This window comes from Mobula birostris, chromosome 28 (assembly GCF_030028105.1).
Source record: "Mobula birostris isolate sMobBir1 chromosome 28, sMobBir1.hap1, whole genome shotgun sequence".
NCBI classification, from domain to species: domain Eukaryota; kingdom Metazoa; phylum Chordata; class Chondrichthyes; order Myliobatiformes; family Myliobatidae; genus Mobula; species Mobula birostris.
The window spans coordinates 29,232,347-29,257,622 of record NC_092397.1 but is presented as its reverse complement, the minus strand read 5'-3'; the positions used below and the strand labels follow the sequence as shown (position 1 = coordinate 29,257,622).

The 25,276-nt window shown below is 45.3% G+C and overlaps 1 protein-coding gene and 1 non-coding gene across 2 annotated transcripts in view; one reads left to right on the top strand and one right to left on the bottom strand.

Moving 5' to 3' along the window:
* The window catches only part of LOC140189109 (uncharacterized), a 579,671-nt gene that overhangs the window by 349,724 nt on the left and 204,671 nt on the right, over positions 1–25,276 (top strand). The window lies entirely within an intron of this gene.
* Positions 1,363–1,434, bottom strand: trnaa-cgc (transfer RNA alanine (anticodon CGC)). The gene has a single exon. It is a non-coding gene; the product is annotated as a tRNA-Ala (tRNA).

The window sequence follows — 25,276 nt, the reverse complement described above, 5'->3', positions numbered from 1 at the left end:
ACAGAGTGGCTGAGGGGAGATTTCACGAAGCTGAACACAAAGTCCCGTCCTCTCGGCAGACTCTTCCTTCCCGGGGTCACTGCAGACCGACTGTTCCACATCCTCAAACAACCGATCACTTCAACCCCAAACTCTGATTTAACCTCTTTAACTCTTTTACATTTACTTTGCAAATTCGAGTTGCAATTAAATTTAATATGGAAACAGCAAAACCGTTTTCCTGTCAGGAAAATTAACCCCCGTCTTTCCCGTAACAGACGGGGATACTAAACACTAAAGTAGCGAAAATCGAATGCGAAAGAGCGATCTGTCGTTAGGATGTCCGAGCTCAGGATACTTCAAATGGTCACCCGATGTTGTCCGTTGACCGTGGCACCGGCGCTTTTCACACATACACTTCGTCCTCTGCGATGAGAGAGGACACGGAATCGCTTCCGATTCAGCTGTACCTAGTGTAAAGCTCCCAATCCGGTCTGAACGTTTTGGGGGGAGGAACATTTATCAAGAGGATATAACTGATGCAGGAAAATATTTTCCAGATTTTCCACTTTGCCCACACTGGAAAATTTGTCTCTATTTCTACTCCCTAAATAAAGGCAGACACTGACGTCCGTAGTATCAGTACTGAGGACCAAAACGGTGCAGGGGCGCTTGCAGGACAGTTTTGAATTTGTGGAGAGGACTGTTTTCGGGGATTCATCTTCGAGTGTCAGTGGGTTCGCCTCAATTGCCACTGACTCATTAAAACATACGTGGATGAGTGTGTGCCTTCGAAACCATGCTGTACATACCGGAATCAAAAACCTTGGATAAAGCAGAAATGCCCATCTTCGACCATAGCACACATGTAATTTAAACTCTTTCTTCATCTCTCCTTCGATTATTCAACAGATTGCCAGTAGATTGACAGGTAGCGGTTTTTAAACGCACTGATATGTGATGAATACGGCAGAACACGAGGAATTGTGCAGCTGCTGGAAATTCAAGCAACACACGTCAAAGTTGCTGGTGAACGCAACAGGCCAGGCATCATCTCTAGGAAGATACAGTCGACGTAGACGTTTTGGGCCGAGACCCTTCGTCAGGACGAGGAATACGGCAGAAGATAGTGTCGATCCAGCGACGTCGGAGTTATGGGCCCATCACGGTTTCGCTGCGACACTGTGCTACACAGATTCATTGGAGTTGCTATGCAATGAACGTTGTGCAATGCTTTTTGCATTTCCCCACTGATACAGCAAGGGCCCGTTCTAAGTTCCCTTATATCTTACAGTCTTATCCCGCGCTTCAACGACGGAAAGAAACCCAAGCGTATAAACATTTCTTTATCTGGAATTTTCCGTCCATTTTTCCAAAAAATAGTGGAGATGCCGGGGATTGAACCCGGGACTTCATACATGCGAAGCATGCGCTCTCCCACTGAGCTACATCCCCAATGTCAAATTTATGATGAAATTATCCATCGGATGATCCCATGAGATCATAAGCTTTCGGAGAAGAATTAGGCAATGTGGCCCATCGAGTCTGCACCGCCATTTTTCCCTCCTCAGCCTTCTCCCATAACCTTCGATGCCGTGTCCGACCAAGAACATATCAAGCTCTGCTTTTACCACCCCGAAAGACCTGTCCTCCACAGATGCCTGTGGTAATACATTCCAAAAAAATCACCTCCTTCTGGCTAACTAGATTTCTCCGCATCTTTGTTTTAAATGGACGCCCCTCTATCCTAAGACTGGACCTCTTATCCTTGACCTCCCACCATAGGCAATATCTTTCCCACATCTGCTCTGTCGGTCTTTCAACATTCGAAACGTTTCAATGAGATCCCTTCTCATCCTTCTAAATTACAGTGAGTACAGACCCAGAGCTATCACAAGTTCCTCATATGATAACCCTTTCATTTCCGGAGTCATCCTTGTGAACTTCCTCTCCATCCTCTCCAATGCCAGCACATCTTTTCTAAAATGAGTAACTCAAGACCGGTCACAATATTTCCCCTTAAGGAAACCAACAGTATCAATGAACGAAAAGCTACACACAAACAGAACGACAAACAACCAGTGTGAAAGTATGTAAATTCATAATAAATAGATGGATAAATAAATAGATGACATAAAACGACAGAGGAATTATATATGTGAGGACTGGGCCTGTAAGCCACGGCACTTCCGTGCTTCCCTTAACCGCATCTCTTCCATTTCACGCACGTCTACTCTTAACCCATCCTCCCACCCCCTACCAAAGACAGGGTTCCGCTTGTCCTCACCTACCACCCCACCAGCCTTCACGTCCAGCACACAATTCTCTGTAGCTTGCACCATCTCCTAGTGTATCTCACCACCAAGCACATCTTTCTCCCAACCAGCCCACCACACCCCTCCCCACTTTCTGCTCCCGCAGGAGTCGCTCCCTACGCGACTCCATTGTCCACTCATCCCTCGCCACAGAGGGATCCTGGTACTCAACCTTGCAAGCGGAACAAGTGATACACCTGTCCCTTCAATTCTTCCCTCACTACAATTCCGGGCCCCGAACAGTCCTTCTGGGTGAGCTGACACATCGCCTGTGAATCTGTTGCGGTCATGTGCTGTGTCCAGTGCTCCCGGTGTGGCTTCCTGTATATCCTGAGACCCGACATAGATTTGGAGACCGTTTCGCCGACCACCGACGCTCTGTCTGCCACAAGCAGCGGGATCTCCCAGTAGCCACCCATTTTAATTCCACTTCTCGTTCCTACTTCGGTATGTCAATCCATGGCCTCCTCTACTGTCACGATGAGGCCCCCTTCCAGGTTGAAGGAATAAAACCTTATATTCCGTCTGCACAGCCTCCAACCTAATGGTATGAACATTGATTTCTCGAACTTCCGGCAATCGTCCCTCCCGCCCTTCCTTCACCAGTCCCCTTCCCCTTTTCCTTCTCTCACTTCATGTTCATGCAGTGCGCGCGGCCTCTCCGGTGATGAATATCTGTTATCTGTCAAGTAGGAGTCCGTGTACAACCCTGATTTGATGGAGACAGACGTGAGAGAACGGAGAACATCTGATGAAACTTCTCAAATGCTCGTTCCGCTGCCGCCGCTACTATATGATCCGAAATCTCCGGAGGGCAAAGCCCCGAATCCTCGGCTTTGCCTGTTGCTTGGCGGCCGGGACTGGGGTCGAAGCGCTCGACAGAGATGGTGCTCCGTGCTCGGTGCTCGGTGTCAAAGGGCTGGTCGGAAGCTCGAAGGTTTCGGACGGACTGAGAGTTGGACTGTGGTCGGGTGCTTCCAGGATGCTGCATCGGCAAGTTTGCGGCAGTGGAAGATCATGGCAGGGAGAGTTATCCCCTTCTGCCGTCTGCGTAAGATGATGGGCTATCGGGATTTTGAGACTTTTTTTTTAACTTTTCCCTTGGTCTGTTGTTATCAATTACGGTATTGCTTTGCACTGTTGTAACTATATGTTATAATTATGTGTTTTTTGTCAGTTTTAGTCTTGGTCTTTTTTTGTGTTTCTGTGATATCATACTGGAGGAACATTGTATGTTTTTAATGCATGCATTTCTAAATGACAATGAAACGAGGACTGAGTGTGCTCATAATCTAATCTAATCTAATCCACCCCCAGCTCCCAGTGCCTCTGCCCGCTTTTCTTTCTTCCGTAGCGGTCTATCACCACCTACCAGACTTCCCCCTTTCCAGCCCTGTATCACTGTCATCAATCAACTTCCCAGCTACATTCTTCACCCCTCTCCCTCCCGGTTTCACCTGTCACCTTGCGTTTCTCTCTGTCCTTTAAATCTCTCCTCATCTATTGTTGCCCGGCGAAAGGTCTCGGCCGGAAACGTCGACGCACATTTTTCCATAATGCTGACTGTCCTGCTGCGTTCCTCCAGCATTTGTGTGTGTTGCTTGGATTTCCAGCACGTGTAGATTCTGTCTTGTTTTTGAAGAGGTTGAGAACGGCTTCGGGTTGGTTGACGGAATGTTGTCCCGGAGCGAATCGTTGCCCGACTTGGTCTGGGCCCGATGCCCGGGTCCTAATGCGAGGACTATCCAGAGTCTCTTATATGTCTGGGTCGTTAATGCTCTATCCCTCTTGCACCTCGATCCCGATATTTTCTCAGTGAACGTCCTTTATATCATTTAATTGTTCAGATGGACAATTAATCTCACGTCAAGTTTTTGCTTTTATAAGTAATGAGGTTTTCACCACACTGGAGAATCACTACGTTCCATCCCGAGATCCCATTAAGTTGCCAATCCTGTCCAGATGATTGAGTGAATGTCGGAAGTCCTTGAAGAACCAAGAGTTCACCTTGTCTCCGTGTGAACGGAACTCGCGACTTTGATGCACAAATGATGATCTGTTTTCCGCATTGCAAGCACTTCTCTCAAACAATTCCTCCAACGGGATTTAGTTGTTGCTGAATTAACTATTAAAACTTCAAAACTTCTCGGCCTGACCAGTCGGTGTCACTGATGTTTTTCTCCCTTCCTTAATAGAGGAGGTGAGGTTTGAATTTCTCCACCGGTCCGTGATACAACAAGGCCTTGACCTTTACTCTCTCCTGTGCTACAGGCTTATGCCCCGCGCTTCAAACGGGAATCTAACGTTCGGCCTATATAGTACGGGCAATTTCCTCATCTGGGATTTTCCGCCTATTTTTCACAATTCAGTCATCAACGTGGAGATGCCTGGGTTTGATACATGCGAAGCATGCGCTCTGCCACTGAGCTGCATCTCCACCGTCTACGTTACGTGAAATCTTCTGTTTGAGTCGCTGATCACAAAGGCTGGACGGTGAGTGATAGAACATGGAAGTCGGACTCGGCTCTTCCATCTTTCCAGCCAGACCGCCATTCATTTCGATCCTGGTTGATCATCTAAGCACAGTTCCCTATTCTCGAGCTCAAGGCACACTCTTTTATCCGTTTTGTACATGAAAATCTGACTGACCTCTCCTTGATTTATTCACTTATTTGTGAGAGTCTGCGCCAGTAAGAAAAGAAGACGTGAGTGACGGCCACACACCACAGAACTTTAAGGAGTTTAAGCCAAGAGCAACAACAGGCCTTTTCAAAGCAGAATATCAGACTATCAGTTTCAAATGCTTGCGTCCAGACAGATGAAGTAAAGTATTACACCAAACAGAAAACTCTACGTTATTTCTAAATAGAAACAGAACATTGTGCAAATGGGCTTCCACGCTGAATTAAAGTAAATATTTCAAATCACCGATCATTTATCACATTCTTGAAGAACCTGAATGACCATTAATTCCCTGAATTAACGTTGCACCATGATTCACTAAATGCCCATAGATACTATCTCTAAGAATCTTTTTTCAACTGCTTTCCAACCCCAGACTTAAGGCTCACTGGAATATCATTACCCAGACAATCCCTTCTACCTTTTTTGATCAAGGGGACAACATTCGCCTCCCTCCAATCCTCTGGTACCATTCCAGTGGACAACGAGGACATGAAGATCCTAGCCAGAGGCTCAGCAATCTCTTCCCTAGCCTTGCGGAGCAGACTGGGGAATATTCCGTCAGTCTCCGGAGACCTATCCGTCCTAATTTTTTTTTAACAATTCCAACATCTCCTCTCCCTTAATATCAACATGCTCCAGAACACCAACCACACTCATATTGTCCTCACCTTCATCAAGTTCCCTCTCATTGGTGAATACCAAAGGGAATTATTCATTGAGGACCTCGCTCACTTCCACTTCCTGCAGGCACATCTTCCCACCTTTATCTCTAATTGGTCCTACATTCACTCCTGTCATCATTTTGTTCTTCACATAATTGAAGAATGCCTTGGGGCTTTCCTTTACCCTACTCGCCAAGGCCTTCTCATGCCCCCTTCTTGCTCTCCTCAGCCCCTTCTTAATTTCCTTTCTTGCGACCCTATAATCCTCAATAGACCCATCTGATCCTTGCTTCCTAAACTCATGCATGCTGCCTTTTTCAAACTGACTAGAATTTCAACCTCACTAGTCACCCATGGTTCCTTCACCCTACCATTCTTTATCTTCCTCACCGGGACAAATTTATCCCTACCATTGAGCAAGAGATATCTAAACATCGACCACATGGCCATAGTACATTTCCCTGCAAAAATATCATCGAAATTCACACCTGCAAGTTCCAGCCCTATAGCCTCATAATTTGCCCTTCCCCAATTAAAAAAAATCCTGTCCTCTCTGATTCTATCCTTTTCCATGATAATGTTAAATGGTATTATAGAAACCGCAACAGTCAGCAGGAATGGTAATCACAGATATGCAGAATAACTGCAGTTGTTGTAAACATAGCAAGAGGAAATAAGTGGTATTTCGGAGTGAAGTATTGAGAGTTCAGGGTCACCCTATACCTGTAAGAAGGAAGGAAAGGCAGAGACGGCAGTTCCAGATATTCTACATGGATGACAAGGGATGTTGAGAGATTGACTTCAGTAATAGGAAACATGTGTTAGGGAAAGAGCGCTGAATTAAATAACATCAAGAGTGTACAGAGAATTTGAAAGAAGAAATCAGAAGGGCAACACAAGTCACAGGTTATGAGTGGCAAATAAGATTAAAGGAATGATCTATAATGATAACAATACAAAATGTATTAAAAAGTATGTGAAGTGCAAGAAGATGCGCCGTGTGAGAATAGGACCAATCAGGTGCGATAGTGGAAACGTGTGCATGTCGTCGGAGGAGTTAGCGGAGGTACTTGATGCATACTTTGCATTCGTATTCACCAGGGAAAACGACCTTGACATTTGTGTGAACGACTTAGATTGGACTAAAGCACTTGAGCAGATAGAGATTAGCACGGAGGATCTGCTGAATCATTAGAAAAATATTAACTTAGATTAGTCACCGGAACCGGATGAGATATACTCCAGGCTACTGTGGGAAGCAAGGGAAGAGATTGCTGAGCCTCTTGTGATGAACTGTGTGTTATAAATAGGTATAGGGAAAGTATAGGGACGATTGGAAATATGACAATGTTCTTCCCTTGTTCAAGAAAGGGAGTAGAGCGAACCCAGGAAGTTATATACCAGTGAGTCTCACTTCAGTGCTGGGCAGGTTGTTGGAGAGGATCCTGAGAGGAAGGAGTTATGTGCATTTGGAGAGCTTAGTGGATCCAGAACTGGGTTGCTCACAGAAGGCAAAGACCAGTTGTAGACGGGTCATATTCTGCATGGAGGGCGGTCACAAGTGGTGCGTCTCAGCGATCTTTTTTTGGGATCCCTGTTGTTCGTTTCATAACCTGGATGAAGACGTGGAGGGATGAGTTAGAAAACTTGCTGATGACACAAAGGTTGGGGGTGTTGTGGATAGTGTGGAGGGCTAGCACAGGTTACAGCGGGACATTGATGCGATGCAAAAGTGGACTGAGAATTGGCAGATGGAATTAACCCAGATAACTGTGAGGTGGTTCATTTTGGTAGGTCAAATATGATGATAGAATATAGTATTAATCATAAAACTCTTGGCCGTGTGGACGATCAAAGGTATCTGGGGGTTGGAGTCCATAGGACACTAAAGGCTGCTGCGCAGGTTGACTCTCTGGTTAAGAAAGCATACGGTACTTTGGCCTTCATCAATCCTGGGATTGAGCTTAGGAGCCGAGAGGTAATGCTGCAGCTGGGCAAACCCCACTTGGCATACTGTGCTTGTTTCCAGTCGCCTCACTACAGAAAGGATGTGGAAGCCATAGAAAGTGTGCAGAGGAGATTTACAAGGATGTTGCCTGGATTGGGGAGCATGCCTTATGAGAATAGGTTGAGTGAACTCGGTCTTTCCTTCTCGGAGCGACGGAGGATGAGGGGTGAACTGACAGAAGTGTGTGAGATGATGAGAGACATTGATCATGTGCATAGTCAGAGACTTTTTCCCTAGGGCTGAAATGGCTTGCACTAGAGGGTGCAGCTTTAAGATGCTTGGAAGTAGGTACAGGGGAGATGTCAGGGTAAATTCCTTTACGCAGATAGTGTTGAGAGCGTGAAATATGTTGCCAGCGACGGTGGTGGAGGCAGATACGATTGGGATGTTAAGAGACTCCTGGACAGGTATCTGGAGCTGAGAAAAATAGAGGACTATGTGTAACGCTAGATAATTTCTAAGGTAAGGACATGCTCGGCACAGCTTTGTAGGCCGAAGGGCCTGTATTGTACTGTATGTTTTCTATGGTTTTATGTTTCTGTATTTCGAGCATGATGGAGTAGAGTCGATGTACTAAATAGCCCAATTCTCTCCCTATGTCGTACACCATTAAGGACTATGTGGAGTATGTTTAAATTTAGCCACATAGTTACAAACACACATATATCTCTTAGAGAAGATTTCAGATATCCAAAGTATTTATAAAGTAAAGGATTTCCTAACTCTGGTACCATCCTTACGAACGAAAGGAGCAACCCCCCGAATTGCAGCAGAACGCGTTGTTCGTCGCAGGAACCAAAGGCTGAAGGTGACACAATGGGGTGTCACAATCGGGCGCTGGGAACAGACTCAAATGCAAGACACAGACACTGAAGTACAAGGAACAGGACTTGATTATAGTAGGGACGTGACAGGATACAGCCAAGGAGCAGGGACAAGAACGCAGACTAGGGCTTGGACCCCGAGCCAGAGACTGGGCAAGGACCCAGAACCTGGGTCTTGCCTCGGGCTCGGTCCCCAGAACCAGGCATGGACATGACATGACTGCAGGACTGGAGGCTGGGGGCTTGAGGCTTGAAGCCTGGAGACAATGTCGGGGTCTTGAGGCTTGAGGCTTGAGGCTGGAGTCTAGGTCTTGACGCTTGAGCTTGGAGAGAGCCTGTGGTCTTGTTCTTGAGGCTTCAGCTTGCAGACAGCCTGGGTTCTGGGTCTTGAGGATTGAGCTTGGAGACAGGCTGGGGACGTGATCTTCAGGTTTGAGCTTGGAGACAGCCTGGGGTCTTGGTCTTGAGGCTTGAGCTTGGAAACAGGCTGGGGTCTTGTCTTGAGCTTGGAGGCAGGCTGGGGTCTTGGTCTTGAGGCTTGAATTTGGAGACAGGCTGGGGTCTTGGTCTTGAGGCCTGCAGGCTGGGATCTTGGTCTTGAGGTCTGCAGGCAAGGATCTTGGTCTTGAGCTTGGAGACAGGCTGAGGTCTTGGACTTCAGTCCAGGGTACTTCGAGGTTTGGGTATGGACCGAGCCAGAGACTGGGCAAAGACCCAGAACTTGGGTCTTGACTCGGGCTCGGACTGCAGAACTAGGCGAGGACAAGACGAGGCTACAGGATTGGATATGACTTGGGTGTGGAACACTGGGTAGGGCGAGAAGCAAGGACAGGTAAAGGAACATGGGCAGGACTCGGATACGGCTGGACTAGGCACGGACTGGACGAGTGCATTCAGAAGCACGGAGCCTTGGATTAGAAGAAACAAGAGCACGGAAAACAGAGCCGGGACCCCTCCATGCGAACAGGACGTAGGCCTGGGATTCACACACATAACACAGAGCCGGGACCCCTCCTTGGGAACAGGACGTGAGGCCGGGACTCAGACACAGAACACTGAACATGAAAAGACGGATTCCAACACTAGGTGGCGGCAAACAGCCGGGCCCACCTTGCGAAGGCGTGGACACAGAGAGAGAATTCCACGCAACGAAAGACAGTTCCTTATCTTGACCTAACAAGGCTGCGGTCTTGTTCCGGCGGTAAGACTTCAGCGATACAGGTGGGGTATCCAGGCTAGGTGAGCAGGCAGAAAGTCAGGCGAGTTATCCAGGCAAAAAGTCACGCGAGGGGGGAAAATACAGGGAGGGGAACAGAGCAGTTCAGCAGCCAGTCCTTGGTTTGCAGAGGTATTTATGTCTCTGCCCCAAAGCGAGAAGTATATTCCAGCAACAGAAACTGGGGAAAACCAGAAACCCCGGAACAAGGAACCATGGACCGGACCGTTTAACCTGAACACGGATTTCACGGACCGGAACCAGAGGGTTGAATTCTCGCTCATTCTTGTATTATCTCACCACCTCGTTCTTCATTCTTATTGTTAGTCCGGAAATTCTCCAATGCTTTTTTTTATATTTATACTCTTTTGCTGATGTGAATTATTATTTTATCAGTTGCTTTTCAGATTTCTATACTGGGATAAGGGTAATTCACATGGATGTCTGAAAGGCTTCTGGTGACTGAGATCACGGACGACATCGTGTATAGTCCGGAATTTGAGTATTGTGAGCAGTTTTGACCCCTTATCCAAGAAAGGATGTGCTGGTATTGGGAGTGCCCAGAACAGTGAACGTGAATGATATCAGAGTTGAAAGCGTCAACAAATCAATGGAGTGACGGTCGACTATCTGACTACACAGTATTACAACTATTGATTGAACATACGTGGGACCATGTTTGATGCGATGTGACAAAGTAAGTCTGGTCTGTAATCTTTTTTGATCTCTGTTATAACGTTGCATGTAACAACCATATTTGTCTGGTTTGAGGCAGTCCAATTGACATAAGCCCATTTTCTGACGTTTACGTGATGCAGTCCAGAACTTCTCCAATCACTTCAACTTAATCTCTTGAATAGCCGATCACAGCTGCACTGTACGGAGTGCTGGCCGCTTGCAGATTTGTCCGTTTATCTACACTTGCTGACTTCAGACTTGCAACTTATATTAATAATCGTAGATTGGTTCATGTTTCGAACAGTAAGCTGAGTGAGCAGTAATGGATAGAATGTTTATTTGCCAACAGCAACTCATACATTTGGAAAGGACATGCTGCTGAGAAGTAACAGATTAGCAAAAAACCTCGCAGACCCAGGAGAGTAAATTTCTCACACCAGTTCAGACACTGCTGCTGTTATTCTCACGAATGTTGATGTTTATTTTCTTTGAACAGCCAATATTCCCAACAGAGCTAACAACACTGAACTGGCGTGTTTGTTCGAGTGGTTGAAACATAGAAAGGTATTCAAGTGAATAACTTTATGTCTGGGGAGGTATCCTCTCTATACATAAGGCAGTTTGTCATGTAGCAGATCAGAGTGTCTGCCGGATCTGTGAATTCCGGAGCAACAGAAGTTACGGATTCTAACTGAAATGGGGTATTTAGTCATCTTTAGCGTACTATCTATCTATAATCCTGTTATTTCAGCTGTTGGAATTCTCGGTAAGAAACAGGGTCAGCTGCTGTTTGTGGAAGCTTACATTTAATTCCAATCATTTCTGTCGCTATCCCGGACAGGCATCTTTCTTCTAGCGGTTGGAAGGTCGCTGGGCATCTGGTTCTTCTCGCACCTGCAATGAATTTGGAAATATTGTGTTTATACCACACAATTTGATTTAATTGATATGTGAGCGATTTTTTTGAGTTATGTGCAACAATTAAATCATCTTTTAGCGTATGTCCGGATCTCCATACTGTCCCAGGAAAGTGTGGTAGACTTTTTTTTTGAATATGTGAGTCGTATCTGAATATGAAGCAGTTGAAGGGCAAGTTAAAAAAATCCTCGCAGAGACAATTAGCACAACCGATGGGGTGCGTCATAGATATCAAAACTGTGAAATGCATTCTATTATATAGACACCTGACGCCGTTACGGACATTTGACGACTGCACCGAGTTTGCTGCTCAACATTGAATTCCTCGCCCCAGCTTCCCTCTGATGGATTCAATGGGAGGCGTCATGTCTGTCTCTGAGGCTATGTCAGACTGTGCTGTATGTATTGGAATTGGTCAATGTTCTTTTGTGAAGTCAGTAAGGTAGCTAATAAAACTAGGGAAATGCAGGAAACACTAAACCCCAAGCAGTTTGCAAGAAAGATACACAAACACGAGAAAAACTGCAGATGCTGGAAATTCAAGCATCACACACAAAATGCTGGTCGAACATAAGACGAAGGGTCTCGACTGTACTTCTACCTACAGATGCTGCCTGGTCTGTTGCGTTCTACCAGCATTTTGTGTGCGTTGTATGGAAAGAGAAACCAGTTAACACTCGTGTCGGGGGTTTCTCTGAGAACAGCCCTGAGGGAGATACTGTAACTGTTTTGCCACATATGCTGGTTTGCCTCGATGAGTGATTCAAACATTCCCTGTGTTCCTTCCGTCATTCGGCTGTTCTGTCCGTGACAGAGAGTTCTCTGGAATTTGACGATTGGCTAATGGAAGAATACCGCCACAGAGTCTGGATGCATTCATTTCACTCACACGAGACACAGAAAGCGCCAATAGCAAACAAGAGAAAATCTGCAGATTTTGTAAATGTAAGCAACACGGTCAAAATGCTGGAGGAACTTATCAGGCCTGGCAGTATCCATGGGAAAGCATCAACACTCGACATTTCGGGCCGGGACCCTTCGGCAGGACGAGAAAAAAAAACTGAGGAGTAGATATGAAGGGTGAGGTCAGGGGAGAGGTGATAGGTAAAACCTGAAATGGGAGGGATGAAGGAAAAAGCTGGGAAGTTGATTGGTGATAGAGATACAGGGCTGGAGAACTGGAAGTCTGATCGAAGAGGACAGAATGGTATTGAGGGAGGTATAGGGACAGGTTGTTTCGCTTGCAAGGAAAAGTACCAGGAGGACGTTCACGGGGGAGCGACGGAAGTACAAGGGAGTCACAAAGGGAGCTATCCCAGCGGAAAGCAGAAACTGGGCGGAGGAGGAAGTGAAAGGTATGCTTGGTGCTCGTCCCCTTTTTCTTTTTCCAATGCCCTCTTTTCTCTTCTACCAGACTCCCCCTTCTCCAGCACGTTATCTGTTTCACCAATCCACTCCCCAGCCCGTTACATCGTCCTCCCCCTTCAGGTTTCACCTATCATCTTGTGTTTCCACCTGCCCTACAACCACCTTCTAATTATACTCCTCAGCACTTTTTCTCTCCAGTCCGGCCGGAGGTCCTCGGCCCGAAACGCCGACTGTTCTATTTCCCATAGATTTTGCCCGGGGCCTGCTGAGTGCCTCCACCATTTAATGTTCCATCCCGTAGAACATGTTCTATCCAGCATCGACGGTGAAGAGGTTGCTACCCAGTTTTTGCTGTCCGTTACCCCTTCATAATACGGTCATCAATAACGAATCGGAATTCGAAACTTACTCATTTTATTTGACTCGAGAAACAAGTTTTCTCTCTGTACCAGGACAGTGCCCTCCGTCGACCGTTTCACCGTTAAATGCATCAATAAATTGGAAATAATGCACAATCCCCAGGTATAGTTCCAATGGCTCCTGCTCAGTATTTTCTCAACCTGCTGTTTTCTGTTTCTCTCTTCCAGCGAATTTGGTTGCGATTGTGATCCTGTCCCGGGAAAAGTGCGGTCTCTCCAAATGTGTCACTCGCTATCTGGTGGGAATGGCAGCGGCCGATCTCCTGGTCGTTATCTCCGATCCGCTGCTGAGGTGGACTGCTCTGATTTATTTTCCCAGATTCTTCCTGCAAATCACTCCTGTTTGCAAACTTGGTTTATGGTTGATCTTTGCGAGCACTGTAAGCTCAGTCTGGCTGACTGTCGCTTTCACCGTCGATCGATTTGTGGCTATTTGCTGTGAGAAGCTGAAAACAAAATATTGCACCGAGAGAACGGCGGCTGTGGTTATCGGGACAGTGAGTGTGCTGGCCTGTTTGGAGACTGTCCCCTGGTACTTTGTCTACGAACCTAGAGAAATAATTGATGGTCTTCCCTGGGATTGAGTTATTACACACAGCTACAATACATCTCCCTAATGGGCGGCAATTGACATACTTATGTAAGTTTCACGACCACGTGACAGAAGCATCCGGACTCCTGGATCGAGAAATGACGGGCGGGGGGACTTAATGGGGTCAATATGGAAGCCACCTACCACGTGAGGGCTCTGAGGAACGGGGTCTTGTGTTACAAACACCTGCCACCAGAGGGCACTGAGGAGCTGGGTCAGATGAAACTCCTGCACCGCGTATTGGTTGCAGGACAAACATCAGATACATTTATGCCACTTGAGAGTTTCTATTGTTTTAATATCCCATGCAGTGTCCATTTATTTTATAACCAACTGCAAGCAAAGAAACACAAGGGGTGGTGGTGTTTTGTTGTGGGTATCTCTTTTACTGAATAAAATAGGGAAATTGTGGAGCACACAAAAAGGACACAAAAAGCTGCAGTTTTCCCAGGGATTATGATTGGCCTCGATCACTGACGATCCGGCTGACAGTGAAAGATTCTGATCGATTACACCACAGAGACATCATGAAAGAAATTGGAATAAATTGGCTTTTCCTGGTTTTTGATGCGGTGACCGTTTTGCACCGGCCTTTTTTTACAATTTGTAACCGTGAGATGGATCAGAGAATACAGAAGAATATAAAACACAAAAAAGAAATGACTGTTAATCGTCAGGATTAGAACTGCGTAGAGACAACTCCATTGAAATCTAGTCCATAGCCTTAACCACTCGGCCACAATTACTACGTTCACATGTGACAGGGGCAGCAGTGAACCAGAGTCAGATAAACAGAATTGATTCCGAACTAAAAGCGGATACTACTGGATGAACTCAGCAAATACATCAGCAAATGTGAAAGGAGAAACAGAGTTCACCTTTTGCTCGGTAACCTTTTACCCTGAATTCCATGCGGGCATTTGAGCGGAGAAAAACCCTGTTATAGACGGGTAGGGTTCATCACATCGCTACCACAAATCACAAGATACCCATGTGGGCCTCAGCAGCAGGGAAACAATGGTGAATGCCGTTTTCCAGCTCTCCTGGAGTGGCGGAGCCGAGCATCCTTCCTGGGCCATTGATCTACTGCGCTGAGGGGGCTTCCGCTCGCCTCTGGGAGACTGACGCCGCGTCCAGGCGTTGGCCAAGTCTGCACGGTAGCAGGACCGGCGTCGGAACTTGTTTCACTCTCCTCCTCCTTTCTGATCCATCCGACAACCTGACTGGTCCGCTTTAGAGAGCGGTTAACAGATACAATTTTGGTGTGGAATAGACTCACATCTAGAGGTGAGCAGGTGAGGACTGCGGGTTTTGTTCTCACAGCACTCAAACAACTAAAAAAAAAAAAAGAGAGGATAGAGAAAACATAGTGGGGAATAGGAACTCGGGGAGCACGTTCAAAGTCCAAAATAATATCATTATCAAAGTACGTATATGTCACCAGTTTCTACTCTGAGATTCACTTTCTTGCTGGTGTTCACTGTAGAACTGAGAAATAAAACAGTATCAAGCAACCAAAAACTACACACAAACAGACTGGGAAACAAACAATGTACAAATAATTATTTTAATAATAATAACGAAAGAAATACAGAAAAAAAGAAGTAACAAATATATTTGTGTCTGTTTATGTGTATATGATAATATATATGTGTCCCTCTGCAATTGGAGCTTGAACTTTCTGACTAAAAGACCACAATCACTTAAGTTAGACAACTTCTCCTCCTCCACTCTCAGCCTGAACACCGGCGTGCCTCAAGGTTGTGTGCTGAGCCCTCTTCTGTACTCTCTTTTCACCTATGATTCCATTCCTGTACAGACGACAAAACGGTGGTTGGCCTGATCAGAGGGGATGACGAGACGGCCTACAGGAACGAGGTCCAGCACCTGGCTGCGTGGTGTGCCGAAAACACCATGACCCTTAACACCCAAAAGATCAAGGAGATCATTGTGGATTTCAGGCATGCTAGGAGCCACACTTACGTCCCCTTCTACATCAGCGGAGCTGTGCTGGAGCGTGTATCAAGCTTCAAATTCCTTGGTGTCCACATTTCAGAGGATCTCAGCTGGTCCCTGAACTCCTACATCCTGATCAAACAGGAGCAACAGCGCCTTTATTTCCTGCGGACATCAAGAAAGTTCACCTCTGTCCCAGAATACTGACAGACTTTTACCGCTGTACCTCTGAGAGCATACTCACCAACTGCATCTCAGTGTGGTATAGTAATTGTCCCGTTTGGGACCGCAAAACACTCCAGCGTGTGGTGACAACTGGCCAGCGGATTATCGGCACCCAGTTGCCCACCATTGAGAACATCCACCATAAACGCTGCCTTGGCAGGGCGAAAAGCATTATCAAGGATTCATCTCACCCTAACCATGGACTTTTTATTCTTCTCCCACCCGGTAGGCGCTACGGGAGCCTCCGTTCCCGCACCAGCAGGTAAAGGAAGATTTATGTGTTGTAACACTTACTTTTTATTCGCAGTTATTTTGGAAATAGCACTATTCTTTGCATTTATGGTCAGATGCTAACTGCACTTCATTGACTTTGTATCTGCACTCGGCACAATGACAATAAAGTTGAATCCATTCTAATCTAATCTAATATGCAAGGGCTGACTTCTAAGCCGCAGTATCACCTTGCGGGCGTCAGGCATCGGGGCGGGTGTTTAGCTGGAATATACATGGTTGAGATTTTTTTTTACGGTGCTCAACGAAAGTATATTCCAGGTTAAAAAAAAAACAATGTCTAGAGTAGGGAGAGCCAGCCATTAGTAACTAAGGAAATAAAGGATGCTTTAAACTAAAAGCTCGTGCCTACAAAGTCGACAAGAGTAGTGGGAAACTGGAAGACTGGGAAAACTTTAAAAAGCAACAAAGAACCATAAAGCGTGTAATAATAGTAATAATAAAAAATATGAGTAGAAACTGGCACAAAATATAAAAACGGACACAATTTTTTTAATATTATTATAAATCTCCTGAAATGGTAGCTAAAGAGACCATAGGTCCCCTGGACATGAAGTACGATTTCATATTGGGTAATGAGGAAATACCTGATGCTTTGAATTACTACTATCTGTCAGTCTTCCCGGAGAAGGATACATCTAACATGACAAAAGAGACGCGATATGGATGCGATGGGAAGTGAGGACCTCGGTACAATAGCTAACACTAAAGAGGCAAGCCGAGAAAATATGGGCCTAAAGATAGACAGGTCACCGGGTCCTGACAGAATGCATGGCAGAGTACTGAAGAAATGACACAGATTACAGTCGAGGCTTTGGTCATTAATTAATAAAATTATCTGTACACTGGGCACGTCCTGACGGATTGGAAGACAGCAAAATTCTCACCACTGTCAAAAAAAACGGATGTAGGCAAAAGGCTGGAACCTATAAGCCTGTTAGTTTTACATTTGCAGGTGGAAAAATGCTTGAAGCTATCATTAAAGAAATGAAAGTGAGGCATCTGGAAAGAAGTGGACCCGTCAAGCAGAAGCAGCATGGATTCAACAAAGGCAAGTCCTGTTTGACAAAGTTGCTGGAGTTCTTTGGGAATATAACCAAAGGAGCGGACAGAGAGTTAAATCCTGGTTGCCTTGGGCTGCGTAAGTCGAGGGAATACACTCTGGTCGCCAAACCCGTGATATTGGGATGACTCTTCCACCTCAAACTCCGGTTTTTGTTGATGCTGTGTAACTTGCTACCTCGTTACAAATAATGCCAGGAACATAAAACAGCTCACTGCATACGATTAAAGAAATTATATTTATGATTTTTAACTTAACTAAAGGATTAGTAAAGAAAATAAAGAAGAAAAAAAAAATGTTGGTCCACTATGGAAGATCCCACACTTGATGACGCGTGGGGGATTCTGGACTCAGTCTCGATCCCAGCTTCCGTCAGCTTCAGATGGGCTGAATGCCATCCACCTCTGCAAGGGCCATTTGCCGTGATCTTCCTCTGAACAGGGCATCCCCTGTCAGCCGGATGGTGTGGCGGGTGCTCGTGGAACCACCCACATCAAACTCCTCAGAAGAAAAGACACATTTCAGATTCATCACCTTCTCTATAACCCTTGTCTTCCAACCTCGAGGTCCGGGGACCCCCAAATTGAATGCCTTGTTGTCAATTTTCCCTTTTTCGGAGAGCGTTTCTCCCCCACAGTCCCAAAAAAGGTCAAAAGGCAACCTCGGGGTCTCAGGGTACTTGCAGGCACATCATAAACAGGCCGGTCAGCAAGAAATTTGCCTGACAATCTGTAGGAATTCATCCTTAACAAATCTGTTGGAATTATTTGAATAAATTACAAGTGGGATAGACAAAGGGCAGTAAGGGGATGATTTGTTCACATGGAGAGATGCTCACATGGATAGAATATTGGCAAACTGGCTGGAGGAAAATCAGCCAGCTAATACCATTCCTACTGTAAAGTATGGTGGAGGTGGCATTATGCTATGTGATACTTTTCACCTGCAGGGAATGGAAATCTAGTCAGGATTCATGGGAAGATAAATGCTGCGTAATACAGAAAGATCCTTGTTAAAACCTGCTGGAAAGCTTAAGATGGGAAGTAAGCTTGTCTTTCAGCAGAAGAGCAACCTTAAGCACCTTGCCAGAGCAACTATGGAGAGGCTTTAAATGGAGAAAATTGATGTCCTTGAATGGCCCAATGAGAGTCCCGACCTTCACTCTCTCAAGCATCTCTGGCAAGGCCTCAGGATTGTTCTCCACCGGCACTCCCCAACTAACCTAGCACAGCTGAGCACTTTTGCAATGAGGAAAGGGGCAAGTCTTGTTTCATCATCTTGTGCAAAGCTAACAGAGATTTAAGCAAAAATGACTGCTGGTTGTAATAACTGTGAGAGATGATTCAGCAAGGTACTGAGCAAATACTTTTGGACTGCTAACATTTCAGTTTTTGAATTTTTAGTTTTTGATGGTTTACATTTTTTCCGCTATTTGGGCTCTAGTTTGAAAACAAAGAACATTTGATTGACAAGTGAAAAGAGTTAAATTGATCCAAATCTGTAGTTATAATAGTTATCTATGTGAACAAACGCTTGAGGTTTGAATACTTAGTCAAGGCACTGCGACTTCTCTTAATCCACACTTTCCAGGTCCTATCTATGTTAATGAAATAAGGCCATAAGACAAAGGACAGAATTAGGCCAATTGGCCGACTGAATCCGCTTCGTCATTCAATTATGTCTGATCCTATTTGCTCCTCAGCAGCCTCACATACCAGCCTTTTCCCTGTAACTTTGACGGGGTGGTCCATTCAAGACCTATCAAGCTCTGCCTTAAATACAACCAACGAACTGGCCTAGAGAGTTTCCTGTGGTAACAAATTCCACAAATTCTGTAACCTCTGATGAATGAAATTTCTCTGCATCTCTGCCTTAAATAGACACCACTCTATCCTGAGGCTGTGCCCTCTTGTCCTAGATTCCCCCATCATGGAAAACATCCTTTTCTACTCTGTCTAGGCTTTTTGACATTAGAAAAGTTTCAATATTTCACCCTTCATCCTTCCAAGTTCCTGCGACTTCAGGCAGAGAGTCATCAAAAGTTCCTATTATGATATACCATTCATTCCCATTATCATCCTTGTCAACCTCCTCTGCACATTCTCCAGTATCAGGACATGTTTTCTTTAATGAGCAGCCAAGATCTGCTCATAATACCCAAGGTGAAGTCTCACCAGTACCTTAAAAAGCTCCAGCAAAACATCTCTCCTCTTTTATTCCAGACCTCCTGAAATGAAGGTGAACATTGCATTTCTCTTCCTACTCTACCTGCAAGCTAACCTTTAGGGCATTCTGTACAAGGACTCCCAAGTCTGTTTTCATGCAACAATTTTGGATTCTATCCCCATTTAGAAAATATTCTGCACGTTCATATTTGCAAACTATGTTCATGGCCAAACATATTCCAACTTTGGATTTCATTTGCCAATTTATTGCCCGTTCTCCAAATGTGTTTAAGTCCTTCTGCAGCTGACATGTTTCCTCAATACTACCTGCACCTCCACCAATTTTCGTGTCATCTACAAACTTGGCAACAAAGCCATGTATTCCAACATCTCAATCATTGATATACAGCATAAAATAAAGCGGTCCCAACACCGACACATGCGAAACAGAACTTGACACTGGCAAACAATCAGAAATTATTTTATTCCCACTCCCTATACCCTACCTATCGGCCAGTAAGCTGAACATGGGCTTTCAATATGATAAGCCGCCTATTCTCCAAGGCTCTCTGAGAGGCGAAATATACCACGTCCACTGTATCTCCTTTATCAGTCTTACTTGTAATCTCAAATAATTCCATCAGGTGCATCAGGGAAGATTTCCGTTACGGAAACAATGCTGACTTTGTCCTATCTTGTCCCGTGTCAACAAGTACTCCATAACATTGTCGTTAATAATTGACTCGTTCATCTTCACAATCACTACGATCTGGTTAACTGGTCTATAATTTCCTTTCTGCTGCCTTCCTCCTTTCTTAAAGAGTAGAGTGACATTTGGGAATCTATTTCCAGGCTATCCATGTCCCTATCCCAGAAATGATTTGAAACACCTGAGTTCTGTGCTGACGAGCCCCAAATCCTCATCGACTGATACTTTACACGCCTCGCTCCCAAGTTCCCAGTGGACTATCTATTTACTAGCACAAAAAACTCTCCTGGATGTATTAAAAAAAAATCAATCTCCATTCCTCATACACAATGACAATACAAATAAATCTCTCAACTCTTAAACCTTTTTGTCATGGTCCGGTCTGTTGACTACTCATTTCAGTTAATTTCCTTTTCCAGTTGTTCCACTCGGGCCGTCTTCAGGAGCTTCTCCATGTCAAGATACGTATCGTCTGTTGTTGTTTGTTTTAGTCGTCTCGTTTCCAGCTGCGTAGGTCCGGCCAATTACCGCTACTCAGAGTTGCGTATTCAGTCTCTTCTGTGTTTCAGTAAAGCCCAAGTCCAGGCTTTGTGTTCCTGTCAAGTCCCCATCCAGGCTCAGTGTTCCAGTGAAGTCCAAGTCAAGGCTTTGTGTTCCAGTCAAGTCGATATCCAGGCTCAGTGTTCCAGTCATGTCCAAGTCCAGGCTCAGTGTTCCAGTCAAATCCAAGTCCGGGCTCTGTGTTCCAGTCCCAGTCCAAGCCAAGGTTCTGTGTTCGTGTCCGAGTCCGAGTCAAGTTCCGTGTCGAATTCCCAGTCAAATTCCGAGACCGATTCCGAGTCAAGATCCGAGTCCAAATCAAGTCCAAATCCGTCTGCGTGTAAAGTCTCCGGTCCTGTGTCCTGCACTTGGGCTCGCCCCCAGTCACTCGTCCAACACCTTTAAAATCTGTCGCTTCTGCAGGAACCGTAGGGTGTTGAAACTCTAGTCAGGAAGAAAAGTAAAATATATCTTACAAAAGATACAGCAGACGAGGTAATGATATCAATCTAGAAGATGACAAGGCTGGCAGAAAGGAGCCAAAGAACGAAATTAGGAGAGTGAGAAGGGGCCATGAGAATGCCTTTGGGAGCAGGACTAAGGAAAACCTCAAGGCACTGCACACGTATGCGAAGAGCATGAGGATAAGAAGTTAAAAAATAGGATCAATCAAGTGTGAGAGTGGAAAACTGTCTATGGAACCGGAGGAGATAGTGGAGGCACTCAATGAATACTTCAGTAGTCACTGCGGAATAGGACCTTGGCGATTGTAGGGATTATTTACGGCAGACTGGATAGCTTAACAATCCAGACATTAAGAAAGACGATCTTCTGGAGCTTGTGGAAAGCATCAAGTTGGATAAGTCACCGGGACCGGACCAGATGAACCCCAGGCTACTGTGGGAGTCGAAGGAGAAGATTGCTGAGACTCTGGCAATGATCTTTACATCATCCATGGGGATGGGACAGGTTCCCGAAGATTGACGTGTCGCAGACGTTGTTCCCTTATTCAAGGGAAGGTGTAGAGATAGCATAGGAAATCATAGAGCAGTGAGTCTTACTTCAGTGGTTGGTGTGTTAATGGAATAGATCCTGAGAGGCAGGATTTATGAACATTTGGAGAGGCATAATATGATTAGGAATAATAAGCATGGGGGTTGTCAAAGCAGATCATGACTTACGTGCCTGATTGTATATCTGAGGATGTGACAAAGGACATTCATGAAGGTAGAGCAGTAGATGTATGCATATGGATTTCAGCAAGGAAGCTGATAAGGGACCCCATGCAAAGCTTATTGAGAAAGTAAGGAGGCATGGGATCCAAAGGGACATTGCTCTGTGGCTCCAGAATGGGCCTGCCCACAGAAGAGAAAGTGTGGTTGTAGACAGGTCATATTCTGCATGGAGGCCGGTGACTACTGGTGTGCCTCAGGGACCTGTTAAGGACCCCTACTCATGGTGATTTTTATAAATCACCTGAATTAGCAAGTGGAGAGTGGGTTAGTAAATTTGATGATGACATAAAGTTTTGGGGTGTTGTGAACAGTATGGAGGGCTGTTAATGGTTAGGGCGGAATATCGATAGTATACAAAACAGGGCTGAGAAGTGGCAGATGGAGATCAATCAAATATGTGTGAGGTGGTTTATTGTGGTCGGTCCAAATATGACGACGGAATATAGTATTAATGGTAAGACTCTTGGCAGTGTGGAGGATCTGAGGGATCTATAGGTCCCTGGTCGGACCGTACTTGGAGTATTGTGTTGAGTTCTGGTCATCTCACTACAGAAAGGATGTGGAAACTATAAAAAGGGTGCAGAGGAGATTTACAAGGATGTTCCCAGATTGGTAAGCATGCCCTATGAGAACAGGATAAGTGAACTCGGTCTTTTCTCCTTGGAGCGACGTAGGATGAAAGGTGACCTGACAGAGGTGTGTAAGATGATGAGAGTCATTGATCGTGTAGAGAGTCACAGGCTTTTTTTTTCCCTACGGTTGTAATGTCTAACGAGAGAAGGTACAGTTTCAACGTGCATGGAAGTAGGTGCAGAGGAAATGTCAGAGGGAAGATTTTTTTTAACGCAGGGCGGTGAGTGCGTGGAATGGGTTGCCGGCTACGCTGGTGGAAGCGGATACAATAGGGTCTTTTAAAAGATTCCGGGCAGGTGCATGGCGCTTAGAAAAAAGGAGTGCTGTGGGTAAGCATAGAGGAAAATAGAGGGCTAAGTAATTTCTAAAGTAAGTACATGTTCGGCACAGCAATGTGGGCCGAACGGCCTGTATTGTGCCGTCGGTCTTTCTATGTGTGTATGTTTCTATAATACCCTGAGACGCCTCACCCACGTGTTATATAACTGCAATAAAACTTCCTATTCCTACTCCCACTCAGTCCCGTGACTGATGAAGGCGTTGAGACAAACATCCGATTCATCACGAGATCTGCCTGAAATGCTTCTTTCAGTGAGCTATGCACCTGTAGTCCTAAGCCCCTCTCTTCGACAACACTCCCCAGGGCTCCAGCGTTCACTTTATAAATCATGTGATGCATCACTAAATGCAAACCTCATGTCTGAGAAGCAGCTTTCAACTATCATCCTTTGAGGTAATTGTGAATCTAATTTATCCTCTCCCTCTGGATCCCATGCAATCTGACCTGTTGGACTATTTTGCCATGAGGGAGTTTATCAAATGCCTTTCTAAAATCTATACAGAGAACATCCGTCATGCTATCTTCATTGACAATCCCAGTTACCTCCTTGATGTAATCTGAGGCAGATATCAGATATAACTTCCCGAACACAGTAATACGGACTGATCGGAATCAGACCCTGCCTCTCCAAATGTTCTTGGGTCCTGTCCTTTCAAATTCGGGCTGAGAAATTGGACAGTAGGGTCAATTGACTCTGAAGACTGGCGGAAATTGTCTTATTCTCAATTGCTCTTTTCAGCCGCAGTGTCGGCTTCATTTTCCATTTGAGAGTTTTAGTTAACGGCTCTGTTCGTCCGAACGTTTATTGTTTAATTTTCCCTGTAATACTGTTCACATGAACGTGGGTGAACTATCGACCCGCTTCTGTGTCTCTCAAACCGTATTTGGGCCATGTCACAACCGGGTGACAACAAGGACAACAAATTGTGTAAATAAACAAAACAAAAAAAAACAAGTAGATGTCGTGAGAATGAGCTGTGGAATCCCTGAATGTGAGTTCATTGTTGGGTTGTGTGAAACTTCCCCTCTGCTTCAAAACGCTGAAATTAAAGCCTTCTGTATTGCAGCATCGAGAAGCAAGCATCATCTGGATAATGGGGTCCTGGCTGATGGATGCTGCTTTTCTGTAAAAACGGTCCTTGCAGATGTGCTCAGCGGCGGGGAGGGCTTTACTTGTGACAGGCTGACTACATCCACAACTTTTCATTTCCTATTCCTTTCATGTCATTGGTGCTTCCCTACCAGACCATGATGTATCCACTCAGGCGATTCTCCACTAATCACCTATGGAGGTTTGTCTAAGTTTTAGATAACATACTAAGTCTGCAGAAAGTGGCAGAGTATGGACTGTAAATGCTGGTAAATCGTTCCAGGATGCCAACAAATTCTGCTCCTCTAAACTTCCACACTTAAAGAATCCCGGTCAATATTGGGGAAATTATAGTCACACACTACTCTGTTGCTTTAACATTGTCCAATAGCCTGTCTACATTTCTGTTTCTATTTCTCCTGCTGTCATTTTAAAAATAATTGGAAATTGAAGCACACAACATCTCGAGATCCTCCTTGATCAACTCTCCGTTTCATCCTGAAAGATGCCCACTGGGAGGGTGGGGTTATATATTCTATTAAATACAGTCCGTTATTGGGGTTGTACAGGTCTCCGTCTTTGAAGTGCTGTGATTGTTCTGGAGTTTAACGGTGGAGTGCTTGGTGTGTACATGTCTGTGTGCTCACTGCACAGTGCTGAGTGTTTTATAGGTCTGTATCGTGGAAGTGCAGGTCTAGATATTGTGAAGTTCTCTGTCCCTGTTGTCCACTACTGACTGTTCTTGGACAGTCTCTTATGCAGGACATGTTTATACCAGAGATTCAGCCTGGCCTTCCTCACCATGCTGAGCTGCAGCAATCTGTGTTCCGGCAGTGCACTTTTGTTTTCTGCTTGTCCGCCTCCCTGTTGTGCAGTGCTGGAGCTAAAGCGGGCAGTGTCCATGCAGTGCAGAGCTGGTTTGTGCAGGTCAGTGTTCTTGCAGTTTTGCAGGTGACTGGTGTTCACAACGGGATGAGTGTGGTCTGTGTTCGGCTGTGAATTTACAGTGCAATCTGGGGTTTTTCATGTCTTTATCTGTGGAGAAAATGGGCTGGTGCTTGAAATCTGTGGCAGCAGAGAGCAGAGTTGGGCTTGTTGTGATGTCTGTTCTTCTATCCTGCCCTGCTCTGGATCAATAGTAATATATTTTCATACATCTCTGTCGTTGTGTTAGAGTCTGTACTGATCTGTGCTCTCACTGACCAGTGTTGTGCTCTGGCAGCTCAGCGTGCTTGGAATGCAGTGCCATTGTTTGTACAGAAGTGACTCATACAGAAAAAAAAATCCCTTGTACACCCAGGTAAATTAGTTGTTTCCTGGAGACCAGACTGGGTGTTTCAGATCGTTAGTGGGAACAGGATCATT